Raw genomic sequence first — 25,746 nt, forward strand, 5'->3', positions numbered from 1 at the left:
GGATGCCTGCTTGTCCGACACGGTGGAGGAGGATGTCATGGTCCACCGTGTCGAACGCGGCCGAGAGATCCAGAAGGATTAGTGCCTGGGGGGACCCTCTGTCGGCATTCTCCCGAAGAGTATCGAAAACTTTTAAAATGACTGCCTCGGTAGAATGGGCTGGCCTGAAACCTGCCTGGTTAGGTTCCAGAAAGCCGGAGCTCTCAATGAACGCTGACAGACAGGTTGTAACATGGGCCTCCAGCAGTTTAGAAGAATAGGGTAGAAGGGAAATGGGCCTATAGTTGGCCGGGTTGGCAGGGTCAGCTCCGGCTTTTTTTAGGAGAGGAACCAACATGGCCTGTTTGAACGCAGAGGGGACCGTGCCAGTACTTAGGGAGGTGTTCAGGAGAGGGAGAATGCTGTCGGGTAGAGCTGAGAAGACTGCCCTGAGGACCGAGGGGGGACAGCAGTCCTTGGGAGAACCTGATTTAATGTGGGTTGTGAGCTCAGTGAGAGTGCTGGGAGTAATAGCTGGGAACTGAGTGAAGATGGATGGGTTGAGAGGGGAAGAGTCTGAGGAACTAGGGGGAATAGACGAGGAAATGGCGTTCTTAATGTCAGCGATTTTCTGGACAAAATAGGTGTTGAGCGTGTTACAAGTGTCTTGGGTTGGAGCCTGGGAGGGAAGAATTCTTTGGTCAGAGGAGAAGTCATTCATGATTTTGAAGATTTCTTTAGATTTGTTAGAGGCTGAGTTGATTCTTTCGGAGATATGTGAAGCCTTAGCTTTTATGATAGCACTTTTGTATTCATTACGGGCTTTCACATACTCCGCGCGGTTCTCCGTGGAGTAACCCCGTCTCCATTTGCGCTCGAGGAGGCGCAACTTCGATTTGTGGGCTTTAAGTTCCTCGGAAAACCAGCGGTGGGAGTTGCCACACCTCGTGTGAGCGAAGCGGATGAGAGGGGCGAATTTGTCGCTGGCCGCTTGCAGCCAGGTGGTAATTGCACCTTCCATAAAGTCGATACCGGATGTTGGATTGATGGTAGGGCAGGTGTTGGCTGCAAAGTCGAGGAATCCCTGGGCGTCATAGGAATTCCATTTGCGACATCCTGGTATTCAAGTACAGTACCTGCAGGGAAGCTGATTCCTGGAACTTTACAGTTTCCCCAAGACTTACTTCATGTGCCTTCAGCAGATCTCTTCGAAAAACATCTAGACCCGGCACCTTCTTGGTCAGGGCTGCAGAAACCCTGCTGCAGAAAATACACCTACACCTGACCACCTACGTCTCACTAGGGAGGTCTGATCAGGTGGTAAACAGACATGTGGGGCCAGTGCAGTCTTCACATGTGACTCCTGTGTTTGTTTATCACATTCGATCGCTTACTTTATATACCTTGTTGTGTTAAATGTACTAGAGGTGCCACAGGCGCTTCTCTCTTCTACCTAGAAAACTGGCCCAGTCTGGCCCAAAAGGGCAATTTTTTCCCCTGACGAACTAGATAACTGGTGACAAGAAGCACTCTAAGCACACTACAAATCTACTGATTGATTGGTAGAGATACTTTGCCAGCAGAGGGCAGACTTTGAATGGTGGCTGGATTCTGGTGTGGTAGTCCTTCGACCGAAGAAACTAGACTTGCAGATTCAGGGAAAATTAAAGCTTCTGTTGCTGTTTATAAACTTTGCATTGAATGTGTGTTTGCTTAGAGTATCTTCACCCAGAGACATTTTTGTGCTTTATAAGAGATACATTTTACTACCCAACTCAGCGCTATTCTTTTTATTGACCTCTGGTTGATGAAAGGCAGAGAAACCTGCTGGTATTGGAACATGTAATCATGGGATTATGGATACAATAAATTACAACCAGGCCCACCTGAAACATTCCCCACCTCTGCTGGCTCTTGCTCAATAAAATTTAAGATCAGTAACTCAAAATCTTCATAACAGGCCTGTCTTTCTTCAAATCCACTGGACATGGTGCTTGTTTTAGTGGCATGCATGGCAAAGGCATGCTTAATATAAAATATAGTGGCACTACTTGTTTTATATACAGTTGCATCTTAATTTGTCGTCTCTTTGGGGATATGTGCAGCTGTATATTATTTATTTTACTTACTCAACTCAGTCAAACCTAACATCCATTTCATTAGGATTGTATTAACTTAGCTTGGTAGCCCTCCTTTGGATACAGGACGGCATCACGTGACTGTGACTATTTCCAGGATTTTCAGCGGCCCAGGCAATTGGTGCTGCCACCCTCTTATAATGTTCTTTAATAAATGATTAAACTGCTTTTAAGTCTTTTGTGGATCAATCACATATATTTTGAGAATGAGTGAAGTTGGACAATATGAGTAACTAGACATGTTGGTATGTTGGCCACCTCGGTGACAAGATTTGCAGATGGATGCCTTCACCCCCTGAATGTGAGAAACATCTACAAACATATTGCAGACTGCAACGACTGACTGTTGGGGAGAACTTAAGGCAGCTACAGTAAAGGCACTTGATTTCTGCAAAACTTCAAGAGGGAGGTGAACTCACTAAGAATTAGTATATGTGGCAGTGAAGTTGGTGTGAAACATGCCAATGAGGGGTTCTCTACTACACAAGTTCTGCACCACAAGACCTGCTTGTGAATGGTGGATACTAGTGGTAGGCAAGAGGTTGATGCGTGTGTTCGACATAGGCAATAAATGCCACAGCTGTGTCCTAGGCACCATGACCTCATGATCGTGCCCGGAGAATGGTGTTGTAATGGATAGCTGTTAGTGGACCCTGCTACATGGGAAGAGAGAGACAGCCAGAGAATAGATAACAGAAGAAGGATGAGAAGAGCCATGCGGCAATAGATCCACTAATTCATTATGTATACCACAGGAAAGGTCTGGTTAATAGGAATAGGAACAACCATTATTTGTCATTGTGTCTTATTAGCATAAGCTTGGACAGATGTGTTATGCTGAACCATCCTGACAAGGAACTAATATACCCAGCAGGCAACAAACTCTTGCATAGTTTGGAGCGAGGACATCCATCTTGGATATCTGGGTATAACTTCCATCGTGGGCCACGTCATCGTTGCTAGATAATCGTGATACATTGTTGTGGAGGCCTGGACCTAACAACAAGGATCTCAGATTTCCTTTTTCAAGACCCATTTCTTCTCTTATGGATTTGCATTGAAGGGCATTAGGAATATGAAAAGTATTTCAGAAAGTCATGTTGTTGGGGAAGCAAACTTTGAACTATTTGTTGAATATGAATATGAACTCTTCTAGGATCGAGGGTTGTTACATTTACCAAGAGTTATCCAGTGCCTCATTTGAGTCATGGTTTCTGGTGCTCAGCACCAGCACTTGATTGTCAGCACCGGCTCTAGCGACAACCCGGCTGCTGCCTGTTAAATTTTGAGATGAGGACAACAACATGTGTTTACTACTTCAAATTGCATTGAAAATAAACAATAAAAGTCTCTCATGCCATTAAAATTGCTTGTGTGGCCTTTAATAGTCCGAATTGTCACACTTGTAGGAGTGCGATGGTTAGGTGATATGTTGGTACTGCCATTGGCAGCTCTGACAGAGGCACTGTGTTGGGCAGGCCGCAGTGACCTTCCGAGAAGGGTTCTGGCACTTAATGTTTCACAAATGAAGCATTATCCTTTAGCCCTTAAGACGTTTCTGTTTCCGCAAGCTTTTAGCCCATAGTCCCCGGTACCCTCCCCAGCTCAGGAATCCTTTAGCGCCAAGAAACTGCTCAGTGAATGTGCGCTTTACAAATTGCTAAAAATTCAAATTCAAATCCTGTTTTGGATCAGGAAGGACTCTTTGCCTGGATTAAGTTGTGAACGCTATTTATGAATGTCAAGTTATAAGGTATTAGAGTTCTAGCATGTGCCTAAGAATTGCTAAGACTGGGAAACAACAAATTATTAAACAAGCAGTTGTAGAGTTCCCTGTCTCTGTTTTCTCTCTTATCCCATTCTCCTTATCCCATTTCAACCGCTGCCTGTATATTGGTCATTGGTGGAGGTAGTGAGAGCCAGAAGAGAGTATCACTTGCGTTAGATTCTGTGGGACTCCAAGCAGAGGATGAATGCCTTGTGACAGCTGTTTTCTTATGTGACTCTCTTATTTTGTTTCATTGTGTTCAGATAGCATGTCAAAGTTGTTTTGTCAGAAGCGGGGAAGCACAACTAAGTCCAAAATAGTGGCTGGAATCTACTGCTCCTTGGTTCACATATGATGTGAGAAATTATCTCTGGCAAGGAAACAGTGGGTACTGTGACATAACCTAGATATGACGGAAGAAATATCCAATCAAGTGTATCCAAATTAAGGAGAGCTCTACACAAATTCTTTGAGCTGTTGCTTAAAATATTGGAAAAACATTTTACCTTATTCATCATTATACTGCCGGAAAGGTGTTAATTATTTGCAAGAAATAAAGGTAAGTGGTAATCTATATTGAGGGACAGCAACATTTTATTTTTTTAACAGTATTATCAGGGGCGGCTCTAGGCTCATGGCAGCCATGGGCAAGGAGGGTAGGTAGGGGCCCCCGGAAGAGGGGGTCTGGGCGGGGTGGAGCCCCCCGGAGCTCAAGAAGGGGGTCAGGGTGTTTGGAAGTGGAACAGAGCCGGAGGCCACCAAATCCATGCCACTGGGGCCGCCACACAAATATGTATCCATCCTTAGAGGATTATTATATTAAGGATATATATTGGTGTGGTGGCCCCTGGGGTTTGGCGCCCCTGTGCAGGTGCACAGCTTGCACATGCCTAAGGCCGGCCCTGGTATTATATTGTACTCCAGCATAGAAGTTATTTGGGCCATTTCTGTACAACTCAACAAATCACATGGTTCAATAGAACAGACGGACCCACATCACACCCCACCACAAGAAGATACACTAGCACCTGATACAGAAGAGATGCCCGTTCAAGATGTTGACCCACACATACAGAGCTCTGCACAACGAAGGACCAGCAAACTTCAATAAACACCTGAACTTCCACCAACTGACCAGACACCTATGATCCGCTTCCCTCTTCCTCGCAAACACACCTATCCTTCTCACACCCGGTTGCCATAGCTTGGAACAACCTTCCCCTGCACCTCAGGACAGTCCAGTTGCTTAGCCAACTCAGGAAATAACTCAGGACCTGGCTGTTCACATAAAATGATCATCACGAAGCAGTTAGCAATGCCAGTGCGTTGAGACCCTCGTGGGTGATTTGCCACACTCTATAAATCCCAATTGATTGATTGATTGATTAAGGGGTACAAGTGGAGTTGTTGGACAACTTTTCAAACATGTAAAAAGCTGTAGCCATAGCTGAGGTAATATGCATGTAGCTGCCTTGGGGAAGGATTTAAAAAAAATATTTAAGTGAAGTAGGAAGTGTAGGATAGTAAGGTGGAAGAGGGAAGAGAGAAGTAGGTTACAGAAGGGAACAAGTGACAACTGAGCAGGTTGTATTATGTCAATCACAAGAGAGGGGGGGAAAGGGAGCTATTAAAAGGTCCAGTACCCTTGCTCCCAAGACCAAGTATGAAAACACTAGGGGGGTAGCTGTTCCTTAGGATAAGTGTGCCTCACGATGGATAATGGCACAGGAGGGAACTTCCTTTTTAGGAAGTGGTGCCCTGTGACTTATGATGAAGCATGAAACCCTCAGGGGTGTGTGAGGGCACCACTTCCTAAGAAGGAGGTTATCACTTGTAATTATCCATCCTGATGCACATTTATCGTAAGGAACAGCTACCCCCGAGCTGTGTTATGGCCATTTGTAACAGGAGCAGATATTTATGGCGTGAAAATGTGGGACACCGCTCTAACATTGTGTTGAGTTATGCAAATAATTCTTTATGTTGCATAATGTGGTAACAGGGGCCACCTTGCCCAAATGAACAAAATTAGGAAGGTGCAACAGATGAATGAGGTAAGAAAAGAGGTGAGGAGAGTGATTTTGCAAATGGGAGTTCCAAGGAAGATGATGAAACGGGTGAAGCCTGAGTGTAGAGTGTATGTCAGTACAATGCGATCTTTTAGATTGCGGTACTTGACATCGCGGGCATTACAACGCAAGTCGTTACAACGACTTACATTGGAGGGCGCGGATTTTGGAATATTATAATTTTATATTCCAACACCAGTCCACATAACAGTAGGGAAGGTGTTGGAATATAAAATTACAACATTCCTTGTCCAACAGCGCCATCCAACACAAGTCGTAGTAACGACTTGCGTTGTAATGGCATTGTTGTAAAGGCACTGCGGTTTAAACACTGCGTTGTAATTGATGCTCCCCGTAGAGTGCTGATGGGTGGAAAGACCATTATGGTGTTGGTGAAGTTAGGGTCCTTGTATATTCTGTTGAGTGACATGGTGTTTGAGGGAATGTTTAATGAGCGAAAATATTAGTTAAAAGAATTGGATATTAATCCTGTAGACAGGAGTAAAAGTAGAATTAACTTCAGAAATATTAGGTTTAAAGAGAGAAGTACATTATTTTAAATGTATATGGGAAAAGGTGAAGAATCTGCTGGGGTAGGAACACCAAAGAAATTTAGAAATAGATCTGGACTACACAAAACTCAGGAATATGTCTCGTTGTCACGCAGTCTTTTTCCCCGCAGGGAATTACAACGAGGTCGTTACAACGACCGCTTTGTAATTCCGCACACCATTACCCCGCAAGTCGTGTCAACGACTTACGGAGGGGGGCGCTGGATGTTACAATACTACAATTTACTATTCCAATTCCAGTCTGTGTGGACATTAGGGAAGGTGTTGGATTTTAAATCCAACACCTTCTTCCCCCTCCGCAAGTCGTTGTTCCAACTTGCGGAGTAATGGTATGCGGAATTAAAATGCGGTCGTTGTAATGGCCTCGTTGTAATTCCCTGCGGAAAAAAAGTTTTGTAGTAAATGTTGTTACCAACACTAAGCATCAAGTCTATAGTTATGAGTGTCTGGGACACTGGATGAGAAGAATATTATGGGAACGTTTCCAAAAGTGCCGGTATACAGATTAGGACTAGTGATGTGATTTAAGTCTCAGAAAATTTTGCAGAAATGGTCAGCTCCCTAAATGCAAAAGGGTCAGAATATTTCATATTGGCTGAAAGAGCCACTGAAGGTGGGACGGGAGAAATTAGGGCGAATGTAATTGAAGAAATAGAATTATTAGAATGGTTGGTCCCAGGGTTCTGGCAGGTAATGTGGGGAAAGTGGCTTCTGCATACGGGTGGATCTCAGAGATGTTAAAAAAAAGCACATTGAAATATTCTTTGAAATATTCTATAAGTATTGACACATCTGGGACAGGCTGGCATATACAGTGTGATGCAGTAGTGTGGCTCACTGGTTAGAGGCGGCAGACCCGAGAGCAGAGGACGGCCCGGGACCAGGGTTCGATTCCCGACGCGGCAGGTTTCTGGACCAGGGTCAGCGGACTAGATCATTCTCTCGCCTCGGTGCCCACTCTGATCAGCGATCACACTCGGCAACTCTGGGCATAAGCTTGCCTCATCTGCACTAACGGCCCCACCAGACCGCCGGGGATGCCTGGTCTCACCCTGGAGATACCCATTAAGGGACCATCTCTCAGGGAAGCCAGGAAGGGTTTCGCAGCGGTCGAAGCGCGGAGATACTCCTCCGGGAGTCGATCCTAGCGCTATATAAACTTGCAATTAATTAATTAATTAATGGATGTATTACATGCGTTCTTCAGGTGAGCCTCTATGAGGATCCAAAACATCTCACGTCATTTGTGACACTATTGGCACCCTATTGATTTCAACACATTGACTTACTGTTAGCAGCAGCTGCTTGTCGGAAAGTCGTGCAGAATGTTTGTAAGCCATGCACTTGAAGAACTTGCTAAAGAAACCGCGAGCTGTTCAACTGTCAACTGGATGTATTGACGGGCAAGGAGTAGAAGAACATGATTTGGTTTTGTGTCTTGTGTAGGGGGAATAGAGAAGAGTGGGCTCACATTAAAGAAGGAAAATGGACAGATCATAGTACCTACCATCATTAAATTATTCGGCCCATGCTAACTCCAAGAAAGGGGTATGTTCCAAGTTAATATTGTAGAAGAAGTACAGACGGCCCCAACGATTGAAGATAAGGAACAGATGAGTTCTTTTCAGAGACAGACTCTGGGGCTAGGGATCCTAATTTGCAAGCAATTCTGCCAAGATAGAATGATACTTGAGATAAATAATGAAGAAATGTGTGAGTTTCGCATTGCCCCAAGAGTGGCAGGAGGCCTTTGAGACTGTCTAGTATGAACAAAAGAGTCCAACATCACTGGATCATTGTGGTGTAAAGACAAAAAGCATGCTGACTATTGATGCAAGTATGAATGATGTAGACGCAGTGTTGCCACAAATATCTTGTGACAGCATTGGATTCAAGGGATTTGAAGGGAGTGAAGAAAAACTACTGAGTTGTGTGTTGCGATCTACTATTGCCATTCCCCTTGCCTATGTATCTCTTCTCTACTGCTCAGTCAGAATGAGTGTTGGTGTGCTTGAAGATGTCTGGAATGTTGGATGATTGATGATGTCGTGGAATGACTGGTGCCTGGTGAGGTTGTGATTGTCAGTTGGAGTGTGCAGGCTGAGCAGGACAGAGGCTGCTCCTGGTGGGGCATCACATGGACTTAACATCTTCCAGTAATGTAACTGAAGCTGCCATCTTATGAATAAATCTACAATATACTTCTATACCATCTGGCCACAGAAGATCTTTTATTTACAACATTGTGCAAAGAGAAGATTGGTCTCTTTTGATGAGCTACTCAATATTGTAAGAGCTTTTCATGAGGGGTATCCTTTACTGTCAAGTTGGACCATAAACCACTGCTTCAAATATTTTCTTGTAAATATTCAGAGAGGGCAACACTTTTGATCATGGGATGGGATGGTCGATGGTTGTTGTGCCAGATTACGATTTGTAACATGCGATGGAGTGCAGAGTAAAGAAGGTCAAGAGGTGGGAGAAGGGACAAAGTTTACATGGGTGGGAGAAAATGGTGTAGATAAGAAAGAATGGGAAATGGAAGACACAACATGTACAAGGAGTGAGGTGAAGAAGAAGGAGGCTGAACATGGCTAGATAAGAACAAATGTGAGGAGGACATATGTGAGATGTAGAGGTGACATGTTTGTTCTTCCAGAAAGTGTCTAGCACCTGAAGAATGCTCTGGAAGAAGCCTTGCAAAGGCGAAAGCAAGAGTGGTCTACTGGTGGCCAAAGATGGATGCAAAGGTGGTGGAGATGGCTGAACTTATGCATGCAATGTGTAGCCAGTGTTCATTGAAGGTGAGGTAGACTGCGCCCGGGTCCTCTGTTGAAGAACCAGAAAAACGTGTGATTAAATTAGGTTCAGAGATTGTAAGTCCATTTGGTGTATTCTCTGTCACAAATAGGTTCATGCTGGTTCTGACAGACTCCAGTTCCAAGCGGATGGAAATAAAGTGAGGAAGGTTGGTGGTATACAACGTTTAGCACGCATTTTTTACCACGCACTACCATTACAAAGCAGGCATTACCACGCATACCATTACAACGCATTGCGCTGGGGGGCGCTCTAGGATAGGGAATAAGTTTAATTTTATATCCAACACCTTCCCTAGTGTCCACGCGGACTGGAGTTGGAATATAAAATTATACTTACCACTATCCAGCACCTCAAAGCGCTATGCGTTGTAACGGTATTCGTTGTAAATACCGCGTTGTAAAGGTATGCGTGGTAATAGTATGCGTGCTAACGTCATACATCCATTGACAATGGAGTTTAGTTTGTCTAACTGTGTATAGACAGCATGGCAGAAGTCAATCAAATAACTGCATTCTACCTATCCTAATAGGCTTTTTGAAAGAATGAACTGGTGGCTATAATGTGTGTAGATATAGATGTAGCTGGCACTGCATATTGAAGAAAGTTTTGCAAGACAAGTAGTAGGTGCATCGGGTCGTGCCGAATGCAGGGACAGGTTTGTCTCTGTTTGAGAGTTTGAGGGGATGTTTAGTTGGTCACTGGCTTAGTCAACGGGCTCACATATTATACAGCACAATGAGGGAAAAAGTTTTGGAGAACTAGGCCAAGAAAAAGAAGCCATACAAAGACAAAAAGTGTATGAAGTTTAATACCCACAGTAGGGTAGAGTAGGTTTTTGTGAAGATTTCCAGATGAAAGACTATAGGACTCTCTAGATATCTGAGTCCAGTGAAAATGTATCCGCAAGGACAAAAATAGTGGTATATTATGGATTGGAGAAAGAAAAGCATCATATTGAAGTAGTGGTCAAGGTGCTATAGGGAGTGAATAAGAGAAGGGTTGCATTGAATCAAAGAGATGTGAAAAACATCTCTTCCAAGAAACGACGTGCAAGGAGGAAAGTTTCTCTCATCACTGTGCTCACTACGTGGTCACACATTTCCTTAGCATTTACTTTCGCAGACTCGTTGTGTTATGTATCACCTTGCTTTGATTTTCTTTTATTGTAAAGAGGGACCAGTTTTATCATTTTTTACTGGGTTTGTAGTGTGGGCTGATTGCCACGACAGAATGTTTATGTACAAATGTGCTTGATGCTGAAGACAGCTGCAGCAGTCAGCATTGTGTGGAGTTGCTCTGTTATTCTTCAATAAATGTTTCAACTTTAAAAAAAAAAATTGTGGATTATTCACGGTACATTCCTCTAACACCAACGCCGTTTTATGCAGTCTGTCGCCCTCTTGTGGCACCTAGGTGTGGCACAGTAAGTCAGCTGCCTACAAATGCCCTCATATAGGAATACGGCCGGTTCCATCCATTCCGACCTCAGTGGAATGAAAAGCCGAACGTAGTTGTAGCAAAACATTCGTGTCATTACTGAGCACTGCTCTCCCTTTATCAACTCAGAGTTGTAACCTTTATTTCAAAGATTCGAATGGAGCGCTCCATTTTGCAGGAAATGCCAACACGCATTTCCTGCTGTTGTCAGAGCTACATTCAAAGCAAATGACGGAGTCACAGCAAGTTTGCTGACAGTGATGGGGCAGCAAAGAACACAGGCTGCTGAGACGAGCTGCGGATGGGAACGGGGCCTGTTAATCGGCGTTCCTTCAAACAGCTGAACAGCACACAGCTGTGCTGCGACTGCTAAAGCATCCCCCGTGATGGCAGCCAGGCAACACCACTTCAGGCTTCAAATGAGACGGTGCAGCAGAGCGCAGCGCAGCCCTGTTGCCATGGCAACAGAAGCATGGTGCTGTGACTGCACAGACAATGCAGTCCATTTCCAACACACCACTAAACAGAACAGCTAGCCCCTTAGCAAGGAAATAAAGAATCCTGGTGATTAGTGTGTACTGTATTTGGGTGTTAACTGTAAGTCAAGTGGGTGCACACCGTCAACTCACAATGCATGCGAACGATAGGTGGACGAACACCACTCCGAAATGGACCGCTTGGGGTAGAGAGTTGGAACCGCCCCTAACGGATGGGGCGTGGCAAAGAACTCAGGCACTAAGGCGCGAAGTAGCTAGCAATGCCCGTTTTAAGTTAGTACACTTTTACTTTCTCTATAGGGCCTACTTGTCCCCGAAGCGTTTACATAGGATTTATCCTACATGGCCTGTGGCAGATGTGGTGATACCCCAACAGATTTAGGGCATGTTCTATGGAACTGCACGCGGTTATGGACATTTTGGGGTGGAGTAAGTCAGGAAGTGCGTATAGTGATGAAAGTGGTGGTGGACAACACAGCTTGACATTGTATATTAGGGTTCTTGCCTCTTGCCAAAAAGGGGAGAAAAATGAGATACAAGTTCGCCCAGTTGGGCCTTGTACTGGCACCGCGACTGCCGAAGTTGAAGTTGAAGTTGAAAATATTTGTAAAGCGCTCTGTCAGCCGAATCCCCCAACTCTGCTGAGATGGAGGGCTGATTATTTGGAGTGTGCAGATGCGGAGGAGTGTTGGCTCCAGAGGGTACGCACAGGCGAACACGCGGAAGGAGACCTCGAGTGTTGGGGTAACATGCTGGAAATATTGGGCAGGAATGACACAGACCTGGGAAGCGACCTGGAGTCGGCCATATCAGAAAGTGGATGCGCGACCTCGGTAATACTTGACACTGAGGCTGGTCTGATGGAACAGATGCAGTTTTTGCCAGTGTGCTCGCATACACCTTCCGCAGACGGTGAGATCACCTCTGCAATGTAACGGGCCTGGGCCCATGTATAACTTCCTCATGATCATGAATGACTGGATGGATGTGTTGTCTCTGAATGCTTCTTTTTCCTTCCCTTTCTCCTTGGCCCTTTGTCCATTCCTGGGGGCTCCGGCTTTGGTGCATACCACAACTGTGGTGTGGAATTGCTGGACAAAACTAGGCGGCAATGTTGATTTTTTTTGTATTGACTTGAAAAATTGAATTAACAATTTTTTTTTAACTCACAATGCTTGTAAAAGAAACAACACTAAGGAGCCAGACAGCAACACTTCAGCCATCTTTAACTCCAACTCTAAAATGAAAGTTCCTCAACGTAGGGTGCTAGGTTTTCACTCCCTGCTACGCGAAGGTAAGTTGAAGCTGCTAAAAATGTTCACTTAACGTACAGCGAAATTCCTAGTCCTGCGTCACAGAGCGGGGCTGGCGGGATGTCTTCTTGGAAACCCCACATGCAAATACTGAAAGTTGGCCACTGTGGTAGGTGTGGGTCTACCTGTAAATGCTGTAAATGTTGGTGAGTGCCCTCAAATTAAGCAACAATTGGAAATGCTCCCAAAAGTACGGGTATCAAAGGCACAAGCATTTCTAGAATGAGAATAGACAGGAAACAACCCCATATTTAATAGAAGTGTGGTGGAAGGGTTATCCATAGAGAAAGAAAGAATGTTTACTGTGAAGCAAAGAATGGCAAAGGAGCTCTGGAATATCCACCCACTGGGCAGCAACAAAGGCACTAACCTTATGTTCTGTAGGTCAAAACTTAAAACCTCACATTGCAGTGGTACAAAATCTTACTGGCTTCTATCCTTTATGTCTTACAACTTTACAAGTATGTTGCCGTGCTCTAAAACAGATGTCGACGGGTTTCGGCTTTTAAGATAAGGCCTCCTCAGGACAACAACAAGGTGAAGTGTCCATGCACACACTGTAGTGAGTGGGTAAGTCTACAAATGTTGAGACGACTGTGGTGCTAAGCAGCACTCTGGGGACAATATCAGCTGACCAAGGATGGAATCTCTTCGTGTCAAACAGGAGCTCGAAACCTGAGTCACCCAGGGTGTACTGACCGCATCGTGAAGATGCCGTCTAGAACAGTGAAGTTACCCAGACAGCATGCCAAGAAAATGTGGATCTCTAATAGACATACAAGTGACTCTGCAGTCTTCTTATGAGCACCTGAAGCAATTACGTTATGCAGTGTGAGCTGTACAAACTGAATAAATATATGTTTCAAGTATATCTGCTGTGTGCTCATGGTGTGCTACACACTACCTATTTGAAGCTAAAATATGCTTAACTAGAATTATAATCTAGGGGCAAGGCTCACTGGAATGGAGGGGCTTCAAGGAGCTCCAATGCCTTTTGCCGCAGGCGATCCCCCAATATATGAGTCTCTGCAGCTCCTGGTGCTCTAGAAGAATAAAAAAAGGTTCCACTTTTAGGAGAAATGTATATAGTCCCAAGACCACAAAATGTACTTACATAATGCCACAAGGAAGCAATTTATCAAGAATGCTTGTGTGAGGCTTTTAAAGGCCCATGCCAGTCTGGCAGAACACCCCAGCGCTGAGCCTTTCCTGCATGCCATTTATTTCAGGACCATGCCAGCTTCCAGGACAACTCCTGCCTGCCAACCACCCCCGTCACTCAGAACTGAGGATTAAAATACTCTGGCTACCCTGCAACCCCTGCATACAGTAGGCGTCAAGTTACTGTGTGCGAAAAGGAGCCCCGTGCCTGCTCAGCATATTTCTGACCTTCCGGACTGTCTTTCATTCCTTGTGATCTGGTGAGCTCCTGGGCTTCACAGCGGGGGCCAGAAATAAGATCACTTTTTGGCACGGACTGGCCATTTCACTGGTGTAAGTTCGACTAGCGAATTTAAGGTGTGCAGAAATTGCTCAGGGAGTGTGCAATATAGACGTTTTTTCTGGGCACAAGCCCAACAGGTGCAGCAAGTTCGGTCAATGCCTCGAGGTGGATGCTTTGCGTTATCCTCTTTGAGTGTGCGATATTAGGTGTGCCTGGAATGGTTCTCCTTCCTTCATTAGATCATGAGTGTTTCTTGGTCAATCTATGAACAATTATATTGCTTGATTATAGGATACAGAATATAACGGGCATTTGTAAAGCGCATGTTTACCCGTAGGCATCTTGGCGCCGAATAACAGATGCTTATTGTTACCAAACTCAATGGTACTCGTTTTAATCAACCTCAGTAGTATGAATGGCTGAGCAGACTAACCAGGATTTGAACCTGTGACCAAGAGGTCAAACACAGTAGTATGAATGGCGGAGCGGACCAACCGGGATTTCAACCTGTGATCAAGAGGTCAAACACAGTAGCATGAATGGCTGAGAGACCAACCGGGATTTGAACCTGTGACCAAGAGGTCAAACACAGTAGTATGAATGGCTGAGCGGACCGACCGGGATTTGAACCTGTGACCAAGAGGTCAAACACAGTAGTATGAATGGCTGAGCGGACCGACCGGGATTTGAACCTGTGACCAAGAGGTCAAACACAGTAGTATGAATGGCTGAGCGGACCGACCGGGATTTGAACCTGTGACCAAGAGGTCAAACACAGTAGTATGAATGGCTGAGCGGACCAACCAGGACTTGAACCTGTGACCAAGAGGTCAAACACAGGCTGCATTAGTCCGCTAAGCCACCAGACCCAACTGGGTAACCTATTCTAAATATATCATATACTGCAAGTATCACCAAAATGCAATTGCTTTATACCTATATTCCAAGAGTGTGATATCACATAGGAGAATTGTTTTCCACAAATTCGTGGAATTACATAACACCCATGAAATAAGTGTTTCATTCAATGGGAGTTTTACAACATCAGCCTGAGCTCCTCCTCATCATCTACTAAAGCAGGATAAAACATTTAGATAATTAAAACTTCAAAACAAACTGCCCAGATTCATGGTGAGCGCGTGTCTCATTATTGTCGGTGTCATGAAAGGGAAGAACCCCGTAGTGCATCATTTACACACAGTGGCCGCTGTTAGCAGAACACTGCAGAGAGCAGCTGCAAAGCCTTCACTTCTATAGACTTCGGGAGACAAATGTGTCTTTAATTCAGTGGACAATATTTTCTCCAAATCCCACCGTCTGAACAATATAACACTTTTAAAGTTGTTTTATTGCATTGTTCTGCAAACAAACACCATAGACCAATATTTCACTTAACATTTTCATTTAACATATTTTTCTACCTCGATCAGTATGAACACGATACAAACATGCACAATGGGAAACGTGCATTGCGGCCCAATTAAAGATGAAAAATGAACACTAATTACTGGTATTTGGCGAGTGGGTCCCATGGTCTGGCTACTGGTAATTCTATACGTGAACAGGCCATGAACATAACACTGTGGTCTGCTTTGCCTGGGGTGTTTGTATTGTACACACCAGTTCTCCCCGGACCCTCCGACAGCGACTCTGGGAGGAAAGGTCAAATATGCAGACTTGCTAATGGAAAACAGATGTTGCCCATGAAATTTCACAAGGACAGAAACAGAGCACAGCATGGGCAATTCTTTTTTGTTTCTGATGAAAAGTGCACCCTTCAAAGCTGCAGCTTCACCTGCTCTAAATAAAACCGAGGGAGCAAAAGAAAACCAAAACGTAAGTATAACGAGAACACTAACCCGAGGTCAACGACGAATTTAATATCAGTGACACACTCTGGGTGGATCTGTAGGAAAAATGTATGTAACAAACATCTACCGTGAAGCACATTACTGGAATCATAACACACCCATGGCCAAAGTTTAAGAACGTGAATCGTAAGTTATGGGTGCATCGTGCTTTAAGGTGGAAGTGATGTGCTAACCATAACCTGTTTTTCACCCACTGTGCCACTCTAAACCGAGGCCCACTATACTTAAATCAGTACGGATACCACTCATCATGGGAACAGCTAATCACAAACTGGCAGCAGAAAACAGAAGCAGCCACAGGCCAGTGCCAGCCTTATTAGCCTTCATCACTGAGGTGTAACTTGGATCCTGTGGCACAGTGAGAATGAGAACTATGTCTGGGCACATCTTGGCCACTTAGGGCGTTACATCCAACACTCAAAAGGTGATGGGAGGAATTGTTGCAAATAGTCTAAGCCACTGGCATGCCGTCTGGGTAGCATTCCAAGCCAGCGTTTTTTCTCCCTGCACCACTCAAGACAGAGGACTGCCTTATGCAAATCAGCACTGACCATGCGCCTCATGGGAACAGTCCATGCCAGACTGACTAGCGACAACACCTCAAGAAGGGAAGACAAGCAACCACAGACCAATTTTGGCCTCATCCACTCATCTACTAAAGGGATCAGCCCTAAGACTTCCAGAGATAAAACTGTAAGTAAAATGGAAATGATCACAGTGGCTACCAGAGGTAGACACTTAACGAGAGTGTGGATGAGAATGGCGAGCATGTCACTTGGTTCGGGTTTTACAGAGATTGTTGGCAATTTCCTCATTACTTACCAGTAATCTTCATTACCCCGTTTCGGAATCCTCATTATCCCAGTCCACATGTTAGCACTGGGACGAGGAGGATGTAGATGAGGGGGTAATGATGGGCTCTGCCAAACAGAGACAGGATAATTGCTGTAATTTTTTTGTTAAAATGCGAATGGTTGGTTAAACAGGCAACTGGTCCCCACAAGCCCTCTTTCTGGCACCTTGAGAACACTCCTGCTCACTTACATTTTGGGCTCTTTGTCATCTGGCGTAAGCTCAAATATTGCAAGTTAACTGGCCATCTTAAAAGGGGTTTGTAGCATTCAAAAACCATTGCGTATTCTGAAATCATGCTAAGAACACACTTACGGCTGTGCCGTCCTCCAAGATGACCCAGCAAGTTTAACACTCGCCGCTGACACCTGCAGTGACTTGTATGTTACACACACGCCAGCCTTACATAGGGGTTTAGTACATCCTGCCCGTCTCAAAAAAAACATCCCTGAGCTCCTCCCTCGTAGAGAGGGGGTTGTAGCCCACGTGAAGACTTGGTCTATCACGTGAGGAGGCACTCCTATGATGAGGCATGACACCTCTGATGTGTGAGGGGAACCATCCTGAAAAGGGAAACCCCAGTTTTTGCATGGTAGAGTACATTCAGACAGTTAAAACAGCCTCCTTCAAGTCGAGACCCGTGGCCCTTTTTTCTGTGAGACATAAAATGGTGACTGCCATTATGCTGGCGGTAATTGCGTAGTTGTTGAATTTAGATCGCTGTGAAACGACATTTTTTATATTAGTGTCAATATCTAAATTAGACTCATTAGCATTGATAATTTCAAAATAAAACTGTGTGCTTATAATTCAAACTTTTCTAGATCCCTCTTAGTTTGACTAACTTTCTTTATTTTGAAGGTTTAAGACTGCTTATCTCAGCCAATGGACCTGGACTCAAAGGTGGAAATTGTCCCTACGTCTCCAGGATTCCAAAGACATCAGAACAAAAACATACCCAAGAGGAAGATGAAATAAAATTGTAAAAATAAGCGCAATAGCAAACCACCCAGCTCAGACGAAAAAGTAAAGAGGCAACATACATTAATGACAAAAAAAACAGCAAATGACAAAATCGAACAACGTATATGCAAAACATGAGTGCTGGAGAGCTGACTTTGAAAGGACATGTTTCTGTATGTTTTGGTAGTAGCGGTGGTACCTTGAAAAGTAGTGAACTGAAGTGCAGGAGGCAGATAAAAGCTCAAATATGCCTGTTAGAGATTAAAGGACATGTCCCTACTTGGACTCTTTAGCTAGTGATAGATCGAGATCTCTAGGGCCTTGCAATTTCAACCAGGATTTCCCTTTCCACGTATAATATTGAATAGATCAACTTTCTAGGGAGTTGTTTACACAACATGACAGTGCCCTGGTTACAACTACTCTCAGCACCTTTTTAATGTTATTGTGGGATCTTCCAAGATGTATCTTCACAGGATGGAGACGAGACACGTTTTCCCTGTAGAGTGTGATAAATGCTTCGCTATTAAGATTCTCCATGTAACCTTTACATCATATTAAATAAAGGTTGTGAAAATGGCTCAAGATGTCAGAAAAGGGGAGGGGCCTGGGTGTGCCAACTTCAACTAAATCTCCGCAAGTTAGGCCTTGTTATAAGTTGGGCGTAGCAGTATTCCCTGCGGGATATGGCTACAATCAATTATGACCAGCCCAGGGCCCAAGCACCAGGATTTCTCAGGTACTGGAACTTTGGACCTGATTTTACCATCTGGAAAATCTGGCCAGAAAATTTACATGAGGCTCGGTCTGCAAGTGCAGCCGGGCTTTGTTCCCTAGCTTCTCCTAGCTCCCCTGAGAGGCGCACAGAACACTCCACCCTGTCAGCCCACAGCCTCTGCCATCCTCTCACTCCATCCCCATCCTCTGCTTCCCACTTCCACCCGCTTTGTTCTCACCCTTCCAGGTACAACCCCCTGAAAGCACTACAGTCACACTTCAAACTGGCCACCTCTTAATCGAAGCCTATGTATTTTTTACTGTAGATCAAAACATCCAGTTAATGCAGTGGGAATCCACCTCATGTGGGTTAGGGATATACATTGGTGAGAAAATGCCTTAAAGTAAATGAGAAAGATTTTTATTAAATGTCCACGATGAATGCTGAAATATTAAATATAAAAAGCACAATTTTGTATGAGCTGACAGGGTTGGTGTTAACTCTTCTTTCCCAGGTCCCTTGGATCCCCTCCAGTGAAGCCCAACTCGTTTGAAGCTATGTCACCTTTACATCAAAATACTGATCATCCCTTATCGAAGAAAGCAAACTTTGACCATTCCCTCCTTCAGAAGACAGACAAACAATCTACCAGAGCCCATCAGCAGGACCGTGATGTTTACAGTGAAGGCTTTGCTTTGTGTATCAGCATATTTATTAAATCCACGTTGGGTCTTTGTTGTACACACTTGTTTGCAAAATGAAACACTGTCTTGAGATTAAGTCCTTTGTGCAAGATGTGCATGTTTATTGTATCCCATGAGTGTCGAATATATAAATATCTATCATACAGGAAATATGAACCTTAAGGTGCAACATCCTTTTAACTTCCCCCTTTCAAGCAGGGCAGACAGGAAACAAAAATATCCCTTGGAAAAAATGTTTAAACCAGCCCTACACTGCAGAAGGCAGAGATTCGAAAAGGCCACAGGGCTCTGGTCATAGGGCTCTCATGGTTGGGTCATCATAGCCCTCCAGCTCGTTTGAACGCGACCCCCTAGCCTGCAGTCCAATGGGAAATTGGAAGTCCGACCTTGTGCTCAATGCTTAGCCAATGACTTCACTCTTGAAGTCACAAAAGTCATTATCTAGGACAGAACTGAGTACATCACATATGACATCATTATGTAGAGAAACAACTAATTCCCATATCAATAGGAAGTGGGGCTGATGTTCTAAAGGTCAGTTATAAAGTATTTTTCTTCTGAATACATTTTTAGTTGCGAAACAAAACTTTCAAAATAGGCAGCCGTCTTGGCTCAATGTCTCTTACCTCTCCCTTTCAAGAAGTACTATGTACTCAGCAGTGTTCCCCATCTGACATATCTCAAGTACCCCGCCACATGTCCCCTTTCTGTCAAACACTCCCTACTATTTTAATATATTTTCTTATAGTGGCTTTCGGTCAATTCTCTTCATTCATTGGTCTGTTAGTGTGTCATTCAAATTTTTGTTCCACTCACCACAGCATACAGTATGGGGCCTAGAGTCAGCCCACCCATTCTGCTCTTGAACATTGTGTACTTACACACAGAAAACGGACTCTTGTACAGTTTTTTTAAAGCCATTTATAAACATTGGCAAAGACAAAAGTTGGCAGCCAGGGCTTTTGACTTTGCCAATTTTTACCCGGGGATTTTCATGTGCCTAGGACTGATGTAGCCAATTCACAAAGCATAACGCTGAGAGAAAAATAATCACCCGGAAAAGGTTGCAAAGTGCAGATGCACGAGTCAGAGAATATGGCAGAAGTTCTGCGTGCGCACTTCCCTCTCTCCTCATGCTATTAGCTACTTGATGTATCATTCTGCAACCTGTGGAGTGGTTGCACTGCAATGCATGAGGTACTATTTTATATCTCATAGGAACTCTGAATCATCACAGATTAAATTGTTATCTGCTAGATGCACTGTTTAAAGGAAACAATACTTTTTGTTTTATTTATTCACTGCACAGGCATTTTTAAAAGTATTACTTCGGATTCAAATGCAAGCCCGACCCTATTGGCTTTGCCAATGTTTTTTTATTTTATGACGTTAGTGCTAATTATTCTCCCCTGAGAGTGGAGGTTGTGCATTATGATGGCTGCATGTACAGGTCCCTGGATCCCAGCTCTCAGGGTCGTTTGGTCAACAGAGGTCTTTACTTCTTTTGTTTTTTAAGGGCAGTCTATGAAGCCTCGTGTATGAGAAGGCGAGGCGTGAATAGTGAAAGTTGACCTGTAGACTCCAGTTTGTGTTTTTCTTTTTAATTAACCCCTTCACTGCGGGGCTAATTTCCCCGCGGTGCGGGGGGGAGGGGGGCCGCGCACGGCGCCGCTGTGCTCATGACGAGCCCAGGCTCGTCATGCAGCACGGTGCTTGTGTGCTCATGACGAGCCTGGGCTCGTCATGAACCCGCCCGCGCAATGGAACGCTCAGCACAGCGGGGGAATTAGCCCCGCGTGTGAGCGTTCCACGGCTCATGACGAGCCCAGGCTCGTCATGAGCACATGAGCGTCGTGCTGCATGACGAGCCTGGGCTCGTCATGAGCACTGAAGGGGTTAAGAAGCTTTTTCTTTTATAAACTGATTGTAATTGCCATTCACGAGTCACCATGCTAAATCCCTATGTGAGATGAGGGTCAAATCATGTCTTGTGGCAAAGGGAACCCACTGTGGCCCACTCTGTGACTCTGAATACGCCTTGCTGTGCATGGACTCTCAGAGGATCCTTGCACTGCAGTCTGACCCTTTTTAGGTTGAGCATTCGAGACCTTTTGTATATACTTTAGTATATACTTATTATATACTTATATGTGTATGTACTATGGGGGCTTTGGAGATCAGCTCTAGGACTTGTCTGCTTCCCCTTAGGGAATTGTTTTCTATTCAACTGCCTCTTTTTAACTGTCTTGATAGAAAACGACCAGCAGAGGTGAGTAAAATGCCAGAATTGCTTTCTGCTGAGACTTTCTTTTTTCCTTTTTCTGGCAACTGCCGCTATTTAACTTTCTTGATGGAAAACAACCAGCAGAGGTCAGTAAAATACCAGAATCACTTTAGCATTCTCTAGATTCCAGTCCATAGAAATTATCTTCCACAAGCACCCGTAGACAATAATATTTATTTCAAATCTTGTATTTTCAGTGATATGACCACCAAGGCCCTGATTTCATATTAAAAACAGAGCTTTGGACTGTACCATTTCCTGCTGAAAGGCAATATTTCTCTCCATGCGTTCCCATACTTGGCGTGTCACACAGTTTAGTGCTTATTTTACCTCCATGTTAAAGAACAGTAGATGTTTCAGTACCCAGACGATTGTGTTGCATAGCTAAATACATATAAGGTCCCAAAGGCGAGACCGATTGCATTGCAAATGCTTGTTTCATAGGGGACCACAAGGGTGTTAATAACCTCACTACCCCTAACAGGTGTTAGTGCACGCAGCTGCAGGCACAGAAAGCTTCATTAAAAAGTCATTTCTGACTACAAATGAAAATAGAGAACTTTAATTCGAAAATATATTAAGAGTGGACAACTAATAATGCCACTGATATTCAATTTATTCTCTTCTTCCCTTCCCCCTCTTGCTTTCCAGTCCAGAATATCATTACTGCTGCTTCACATCCAAATCCAGAGGGTTCCTGTATTATCTGTCAGCCTCAAAATGATGGCTGAGTTTTGTTTTCAGACGAATCCAAATTCTTAATTTTTCTCCGTGTCAATGAGCAAATCCCCAAACAGCTCACCCGCTCAAAAACGTATATCTACATGGACCCATTTGTTGATTACTAATTAAATTAATTGGCATTGATTTTGCTTGTTTACATGTTCACGTGATGCTGTCAGCTGCTGTGTTCCCATTGCACTAACTCTTTGTGATGTCATAGACTGATAATGCCTTCAAGTTTCTTTGATAAACAAGTTAACATTGGGGCTGGAAAGTTTGACTGCACTTCAGGGTCCTCCTCTAACTTTTCGATGTTTGAGGGTTGTGGGTTCACCACTTTTAGCTTGTTTATTTTTGTATTTTGTATTTTCTTTAAGGTGTCTATGGATGGTTGATGGTTAGTTGTATAACAGGTCATGTATAAGCAACTTTCCTATTATCGAAGAGGGATGTACATTCACATAAAGTCAGCTGTTTGAAGATATTGTGCAAAGACCTACATCTAGAATAATTTACCCCATTACAATAAATAATGTCACTATTTAATTATAATTCCTCAATTTATCTTTGTGTTTATTTGCACTGCTCCTAAAGGCATCCCTTGCAATACAGCATATAATTGCTATTCAGCGGGGATATCCATTATAAATGGGCTCCTTTTCAAGATAAGCACTCTAGCCTTGCTTGCCAGAACTGGCAATGAGGCGTCGCCTCAACTGAGATGGAAGAGAATGTATGCATTTTGGCTCTGTTTCCTGTTAGCAAGTCCCTTGAAGGGCATCCCAACAACACACATGGGCTCCGGGGAGATCTGTGCACTCTCACTACTGCCAAGAAAGACCTCAAATTAAATGTGCAAGGCTGTTTCATTCTTTAAACAGATATTTATTGGTGGTGCAACACACTCTGTCCTCTGTGCATTAGTTTGATTTGAGTTAGCATGAGTACAAAGTGTGCGGTGCCTCGGACAAATTAAGAGTTCCTTTTTAAGGTTATTTTTGTTTCTTGGCAAGCACTAACAGAGGTTTTGTATAGGAGTCACCTTAACAGAAGGAGTGCGACTGATTCTATAAACAGGGGCGTAGCTAACATAAGTGCACAGGTACAGTGGCACCAGCGCCCAGAGGTGTGAGGGCACAACACCCAGGTAGGATTGTCTTTTGCTGCTCAGCCTGTAATGGGTGGGACTCTTTTCTTGCTTGCATTTGAGCCCATGGCACCTTTGTACCTCACAACCTATAAATGACGGTGAGCGACTCCACCTCAACACCAATGGGAAGCGTTCCAGGGACACTGCCACGAGATGAGTGCCAGATTAGTTGTCCAAAGTGCAAGACCCTAATCTTGTACTCTAAAATGCCCCCAATAATTTCATATACTGTGCTGGATCTGTAACAAACGGATGAGCAACTTAGAAGCGAGTGCAGCAACCCAGCCAGCCCTTTCCAAAGAGGCGCGGCAGCAGGCGTAGCATCCCCAAAAGGACGTGGTTTTGGAATTCACATTGGACTGTCCGTTTGGGACGATTCCAAGAGTGATTTGAAAATAAAATGCAAATTAACAATAACAACAACAACAACATGGTTGGCCCCTGCCTTGAGTGACAGGTTGAAGGGTCTGGCTCGCGCTGTATAAAACTTTCAAATAAATAAAATAAAATGAATAGACTGAAATATGGCACAGAGTAATTACTAATGGTTGAGAATAGTTCAGAGGGGCTCTTTGTAAGATTTGATTCTACCTACTTCTAAGAGCTCATGGTGTTCATTTGATTACAGAAGAACCAGGACTGTCATCCTATGTGCCGTGCAGAAAAGTGGAATGGTGGTGCCACCCTCTGTGCCCTGCATGGCCTGTGAAAAACTCATTCGGGTCACGACAAGCACAGAAGCACCAAAACGACTAACGTGGCATTGACGCTCATCTTCGGTCTGCGCCTGGCATTTGGTAACATGATCATGGGGATTGCATGAAAAACCTCTCCTTCTAAACCAAGGTGGTCTTATGTAAGCTCTTGGTACCGTCCCCTGCACCAATCTCAGTAGGAATGTAACAGGGTGCTTGGGCCACTCATACTAAATGTATTCTATTTTAAATATGGATACCCTCAGGGGTGATAAGCTGTGCTATATAAATCTACAAACTAACATTCTCTAACAGAATGCGGGGCTGCACCTTCAGCTATTTGCTTGCTTGGCTCAGGAACCATCCGCCACTGGTCTGAGGCATTGTCAGACACATCCTGGATCAACCCATAGGAGTATTGCCGTCTCACCATAATTCCATTGGCTGTTTGGTTGTATCCTTCCGCCTTCTTTTGAATGGATGATTGTCTATTTTACATCTAAAAAGTGCCCTGTTCATGTCATGCGTGCATAGCATACACTTTTTTTTTTAATTGTCTTGAACAACAGCAGGCATTTATTTGTATGCGTATTATGCTACAGCAGGCTTTTTTTTTTGCTTTCCTCAGGGTTCGATAGGTGCACAACTGGTAATGCACATGCCGTATGCTTCAGTATTTGGGCACACCGAGCAAGTACGGAGGCAGTGTAATATAATGAGGCATAGCTAGAGTGGTGGCCTACTCACAGTAATAAAGCTTTGCCACCGAAATAAGGGGAGTCCGCGTCTCATCCAGGGTGATCAGGTTAATAAACAGGCAGAAGGACGTGTAAGAACAAAGCTTGAGGAGACAGTGCAGGTTCGAAGGTTATAGAAGATGTCAGCCTCCCGGAACCGGAAATAATACAGAAACCATTATGTACATATATATGGTCTCGGTTTCAAAGCGAAAAGAAAAACAGTTCTACTTAGCGACTCGTGTGCCTGCAAGAATGACCAGTGATTGGAATCCTAGAACGCGCCTGTGTTCGACGTTGTTTGATTTGGTTTTGGGACCGATGGTGGCACTGTTCTCTGGAAGCCCCCTTGTTGGGACTTCCAATGAAAAGATGCACATCAAGCTCTCCTTATGCAATCCTGAATCCCCCGCAATCTAAGTCCACAGGGATTCCAGAGTGTCCCTGTGGTGACGCGCGTTAGGTTCTGAGTCCTACTGTTGCATTGTTGACCTAATGAACTCTTGCCACTCTATGGCCTTGGACTCTTCACCTGTTTTCCTAACTTTTACCATTTCCTGCCTGCTCTTACTCTCGACTCCCATAGAAAACATTTCCAACAGCTTGAATGTGTTTAAAAAAGAATCCGTGGAGTAATGTTATTGCTTATGTTAGAACAAATAGTTAATACACATTTTAATACATTATTCACGTGTGGCAGTCTTAACTGTTCTTGTCCTGTGTGTGTTGCCATTTACATTTTCGTGGATTTTTGTTAATTTAAAACAGCTGTATACATATTTTAAACATTTATTTAAAGCAGCTAAACGTAGGGGTGGTAGTAACTCAATTGCCTTCAAAATATATTAGGAGGTCACATTTATGTCATTAAAGCCCATGACGGCTGTCTAGTAGAAGAATAAATCATGTGACTGACTGTGTCTGACTGATAAATATTAGATTTCCGAAACGTTCCCTAAACTGTTTAATCATAAATGAATGTCTATGCACCGAATAAGAACTAACTAGC

General features: G+C 44.0%; 1 protein-coding gene across 4 annotated transcripts in view; it reads right to left on the reverse strand.

Annotated features, from left to right (window-relative positions):
* Positions 1–25,746, reverse strand: part of SLC8A3 (solute carrier family 8 member A3) — a 482,177-nt gene that overhangs the window by 310,451 nt on the left and 145,980 nt on the right. The window lies entirely within an intron of this gene.

Source organism: Lissotriton vulgaris, chromosome 9, assembly GCF_964263255.1.
Source record: "Lissotriton vulgaris chromosome 9, aLisVul1.2, whole genome shotgun sequence".
Classification (NCBI taxonomy): Eukaryota; Metazoa; Chordata; class Amphibia; order Caudata; family Salamandridae; genus Lissotriton; species Lissotriton vulgaris.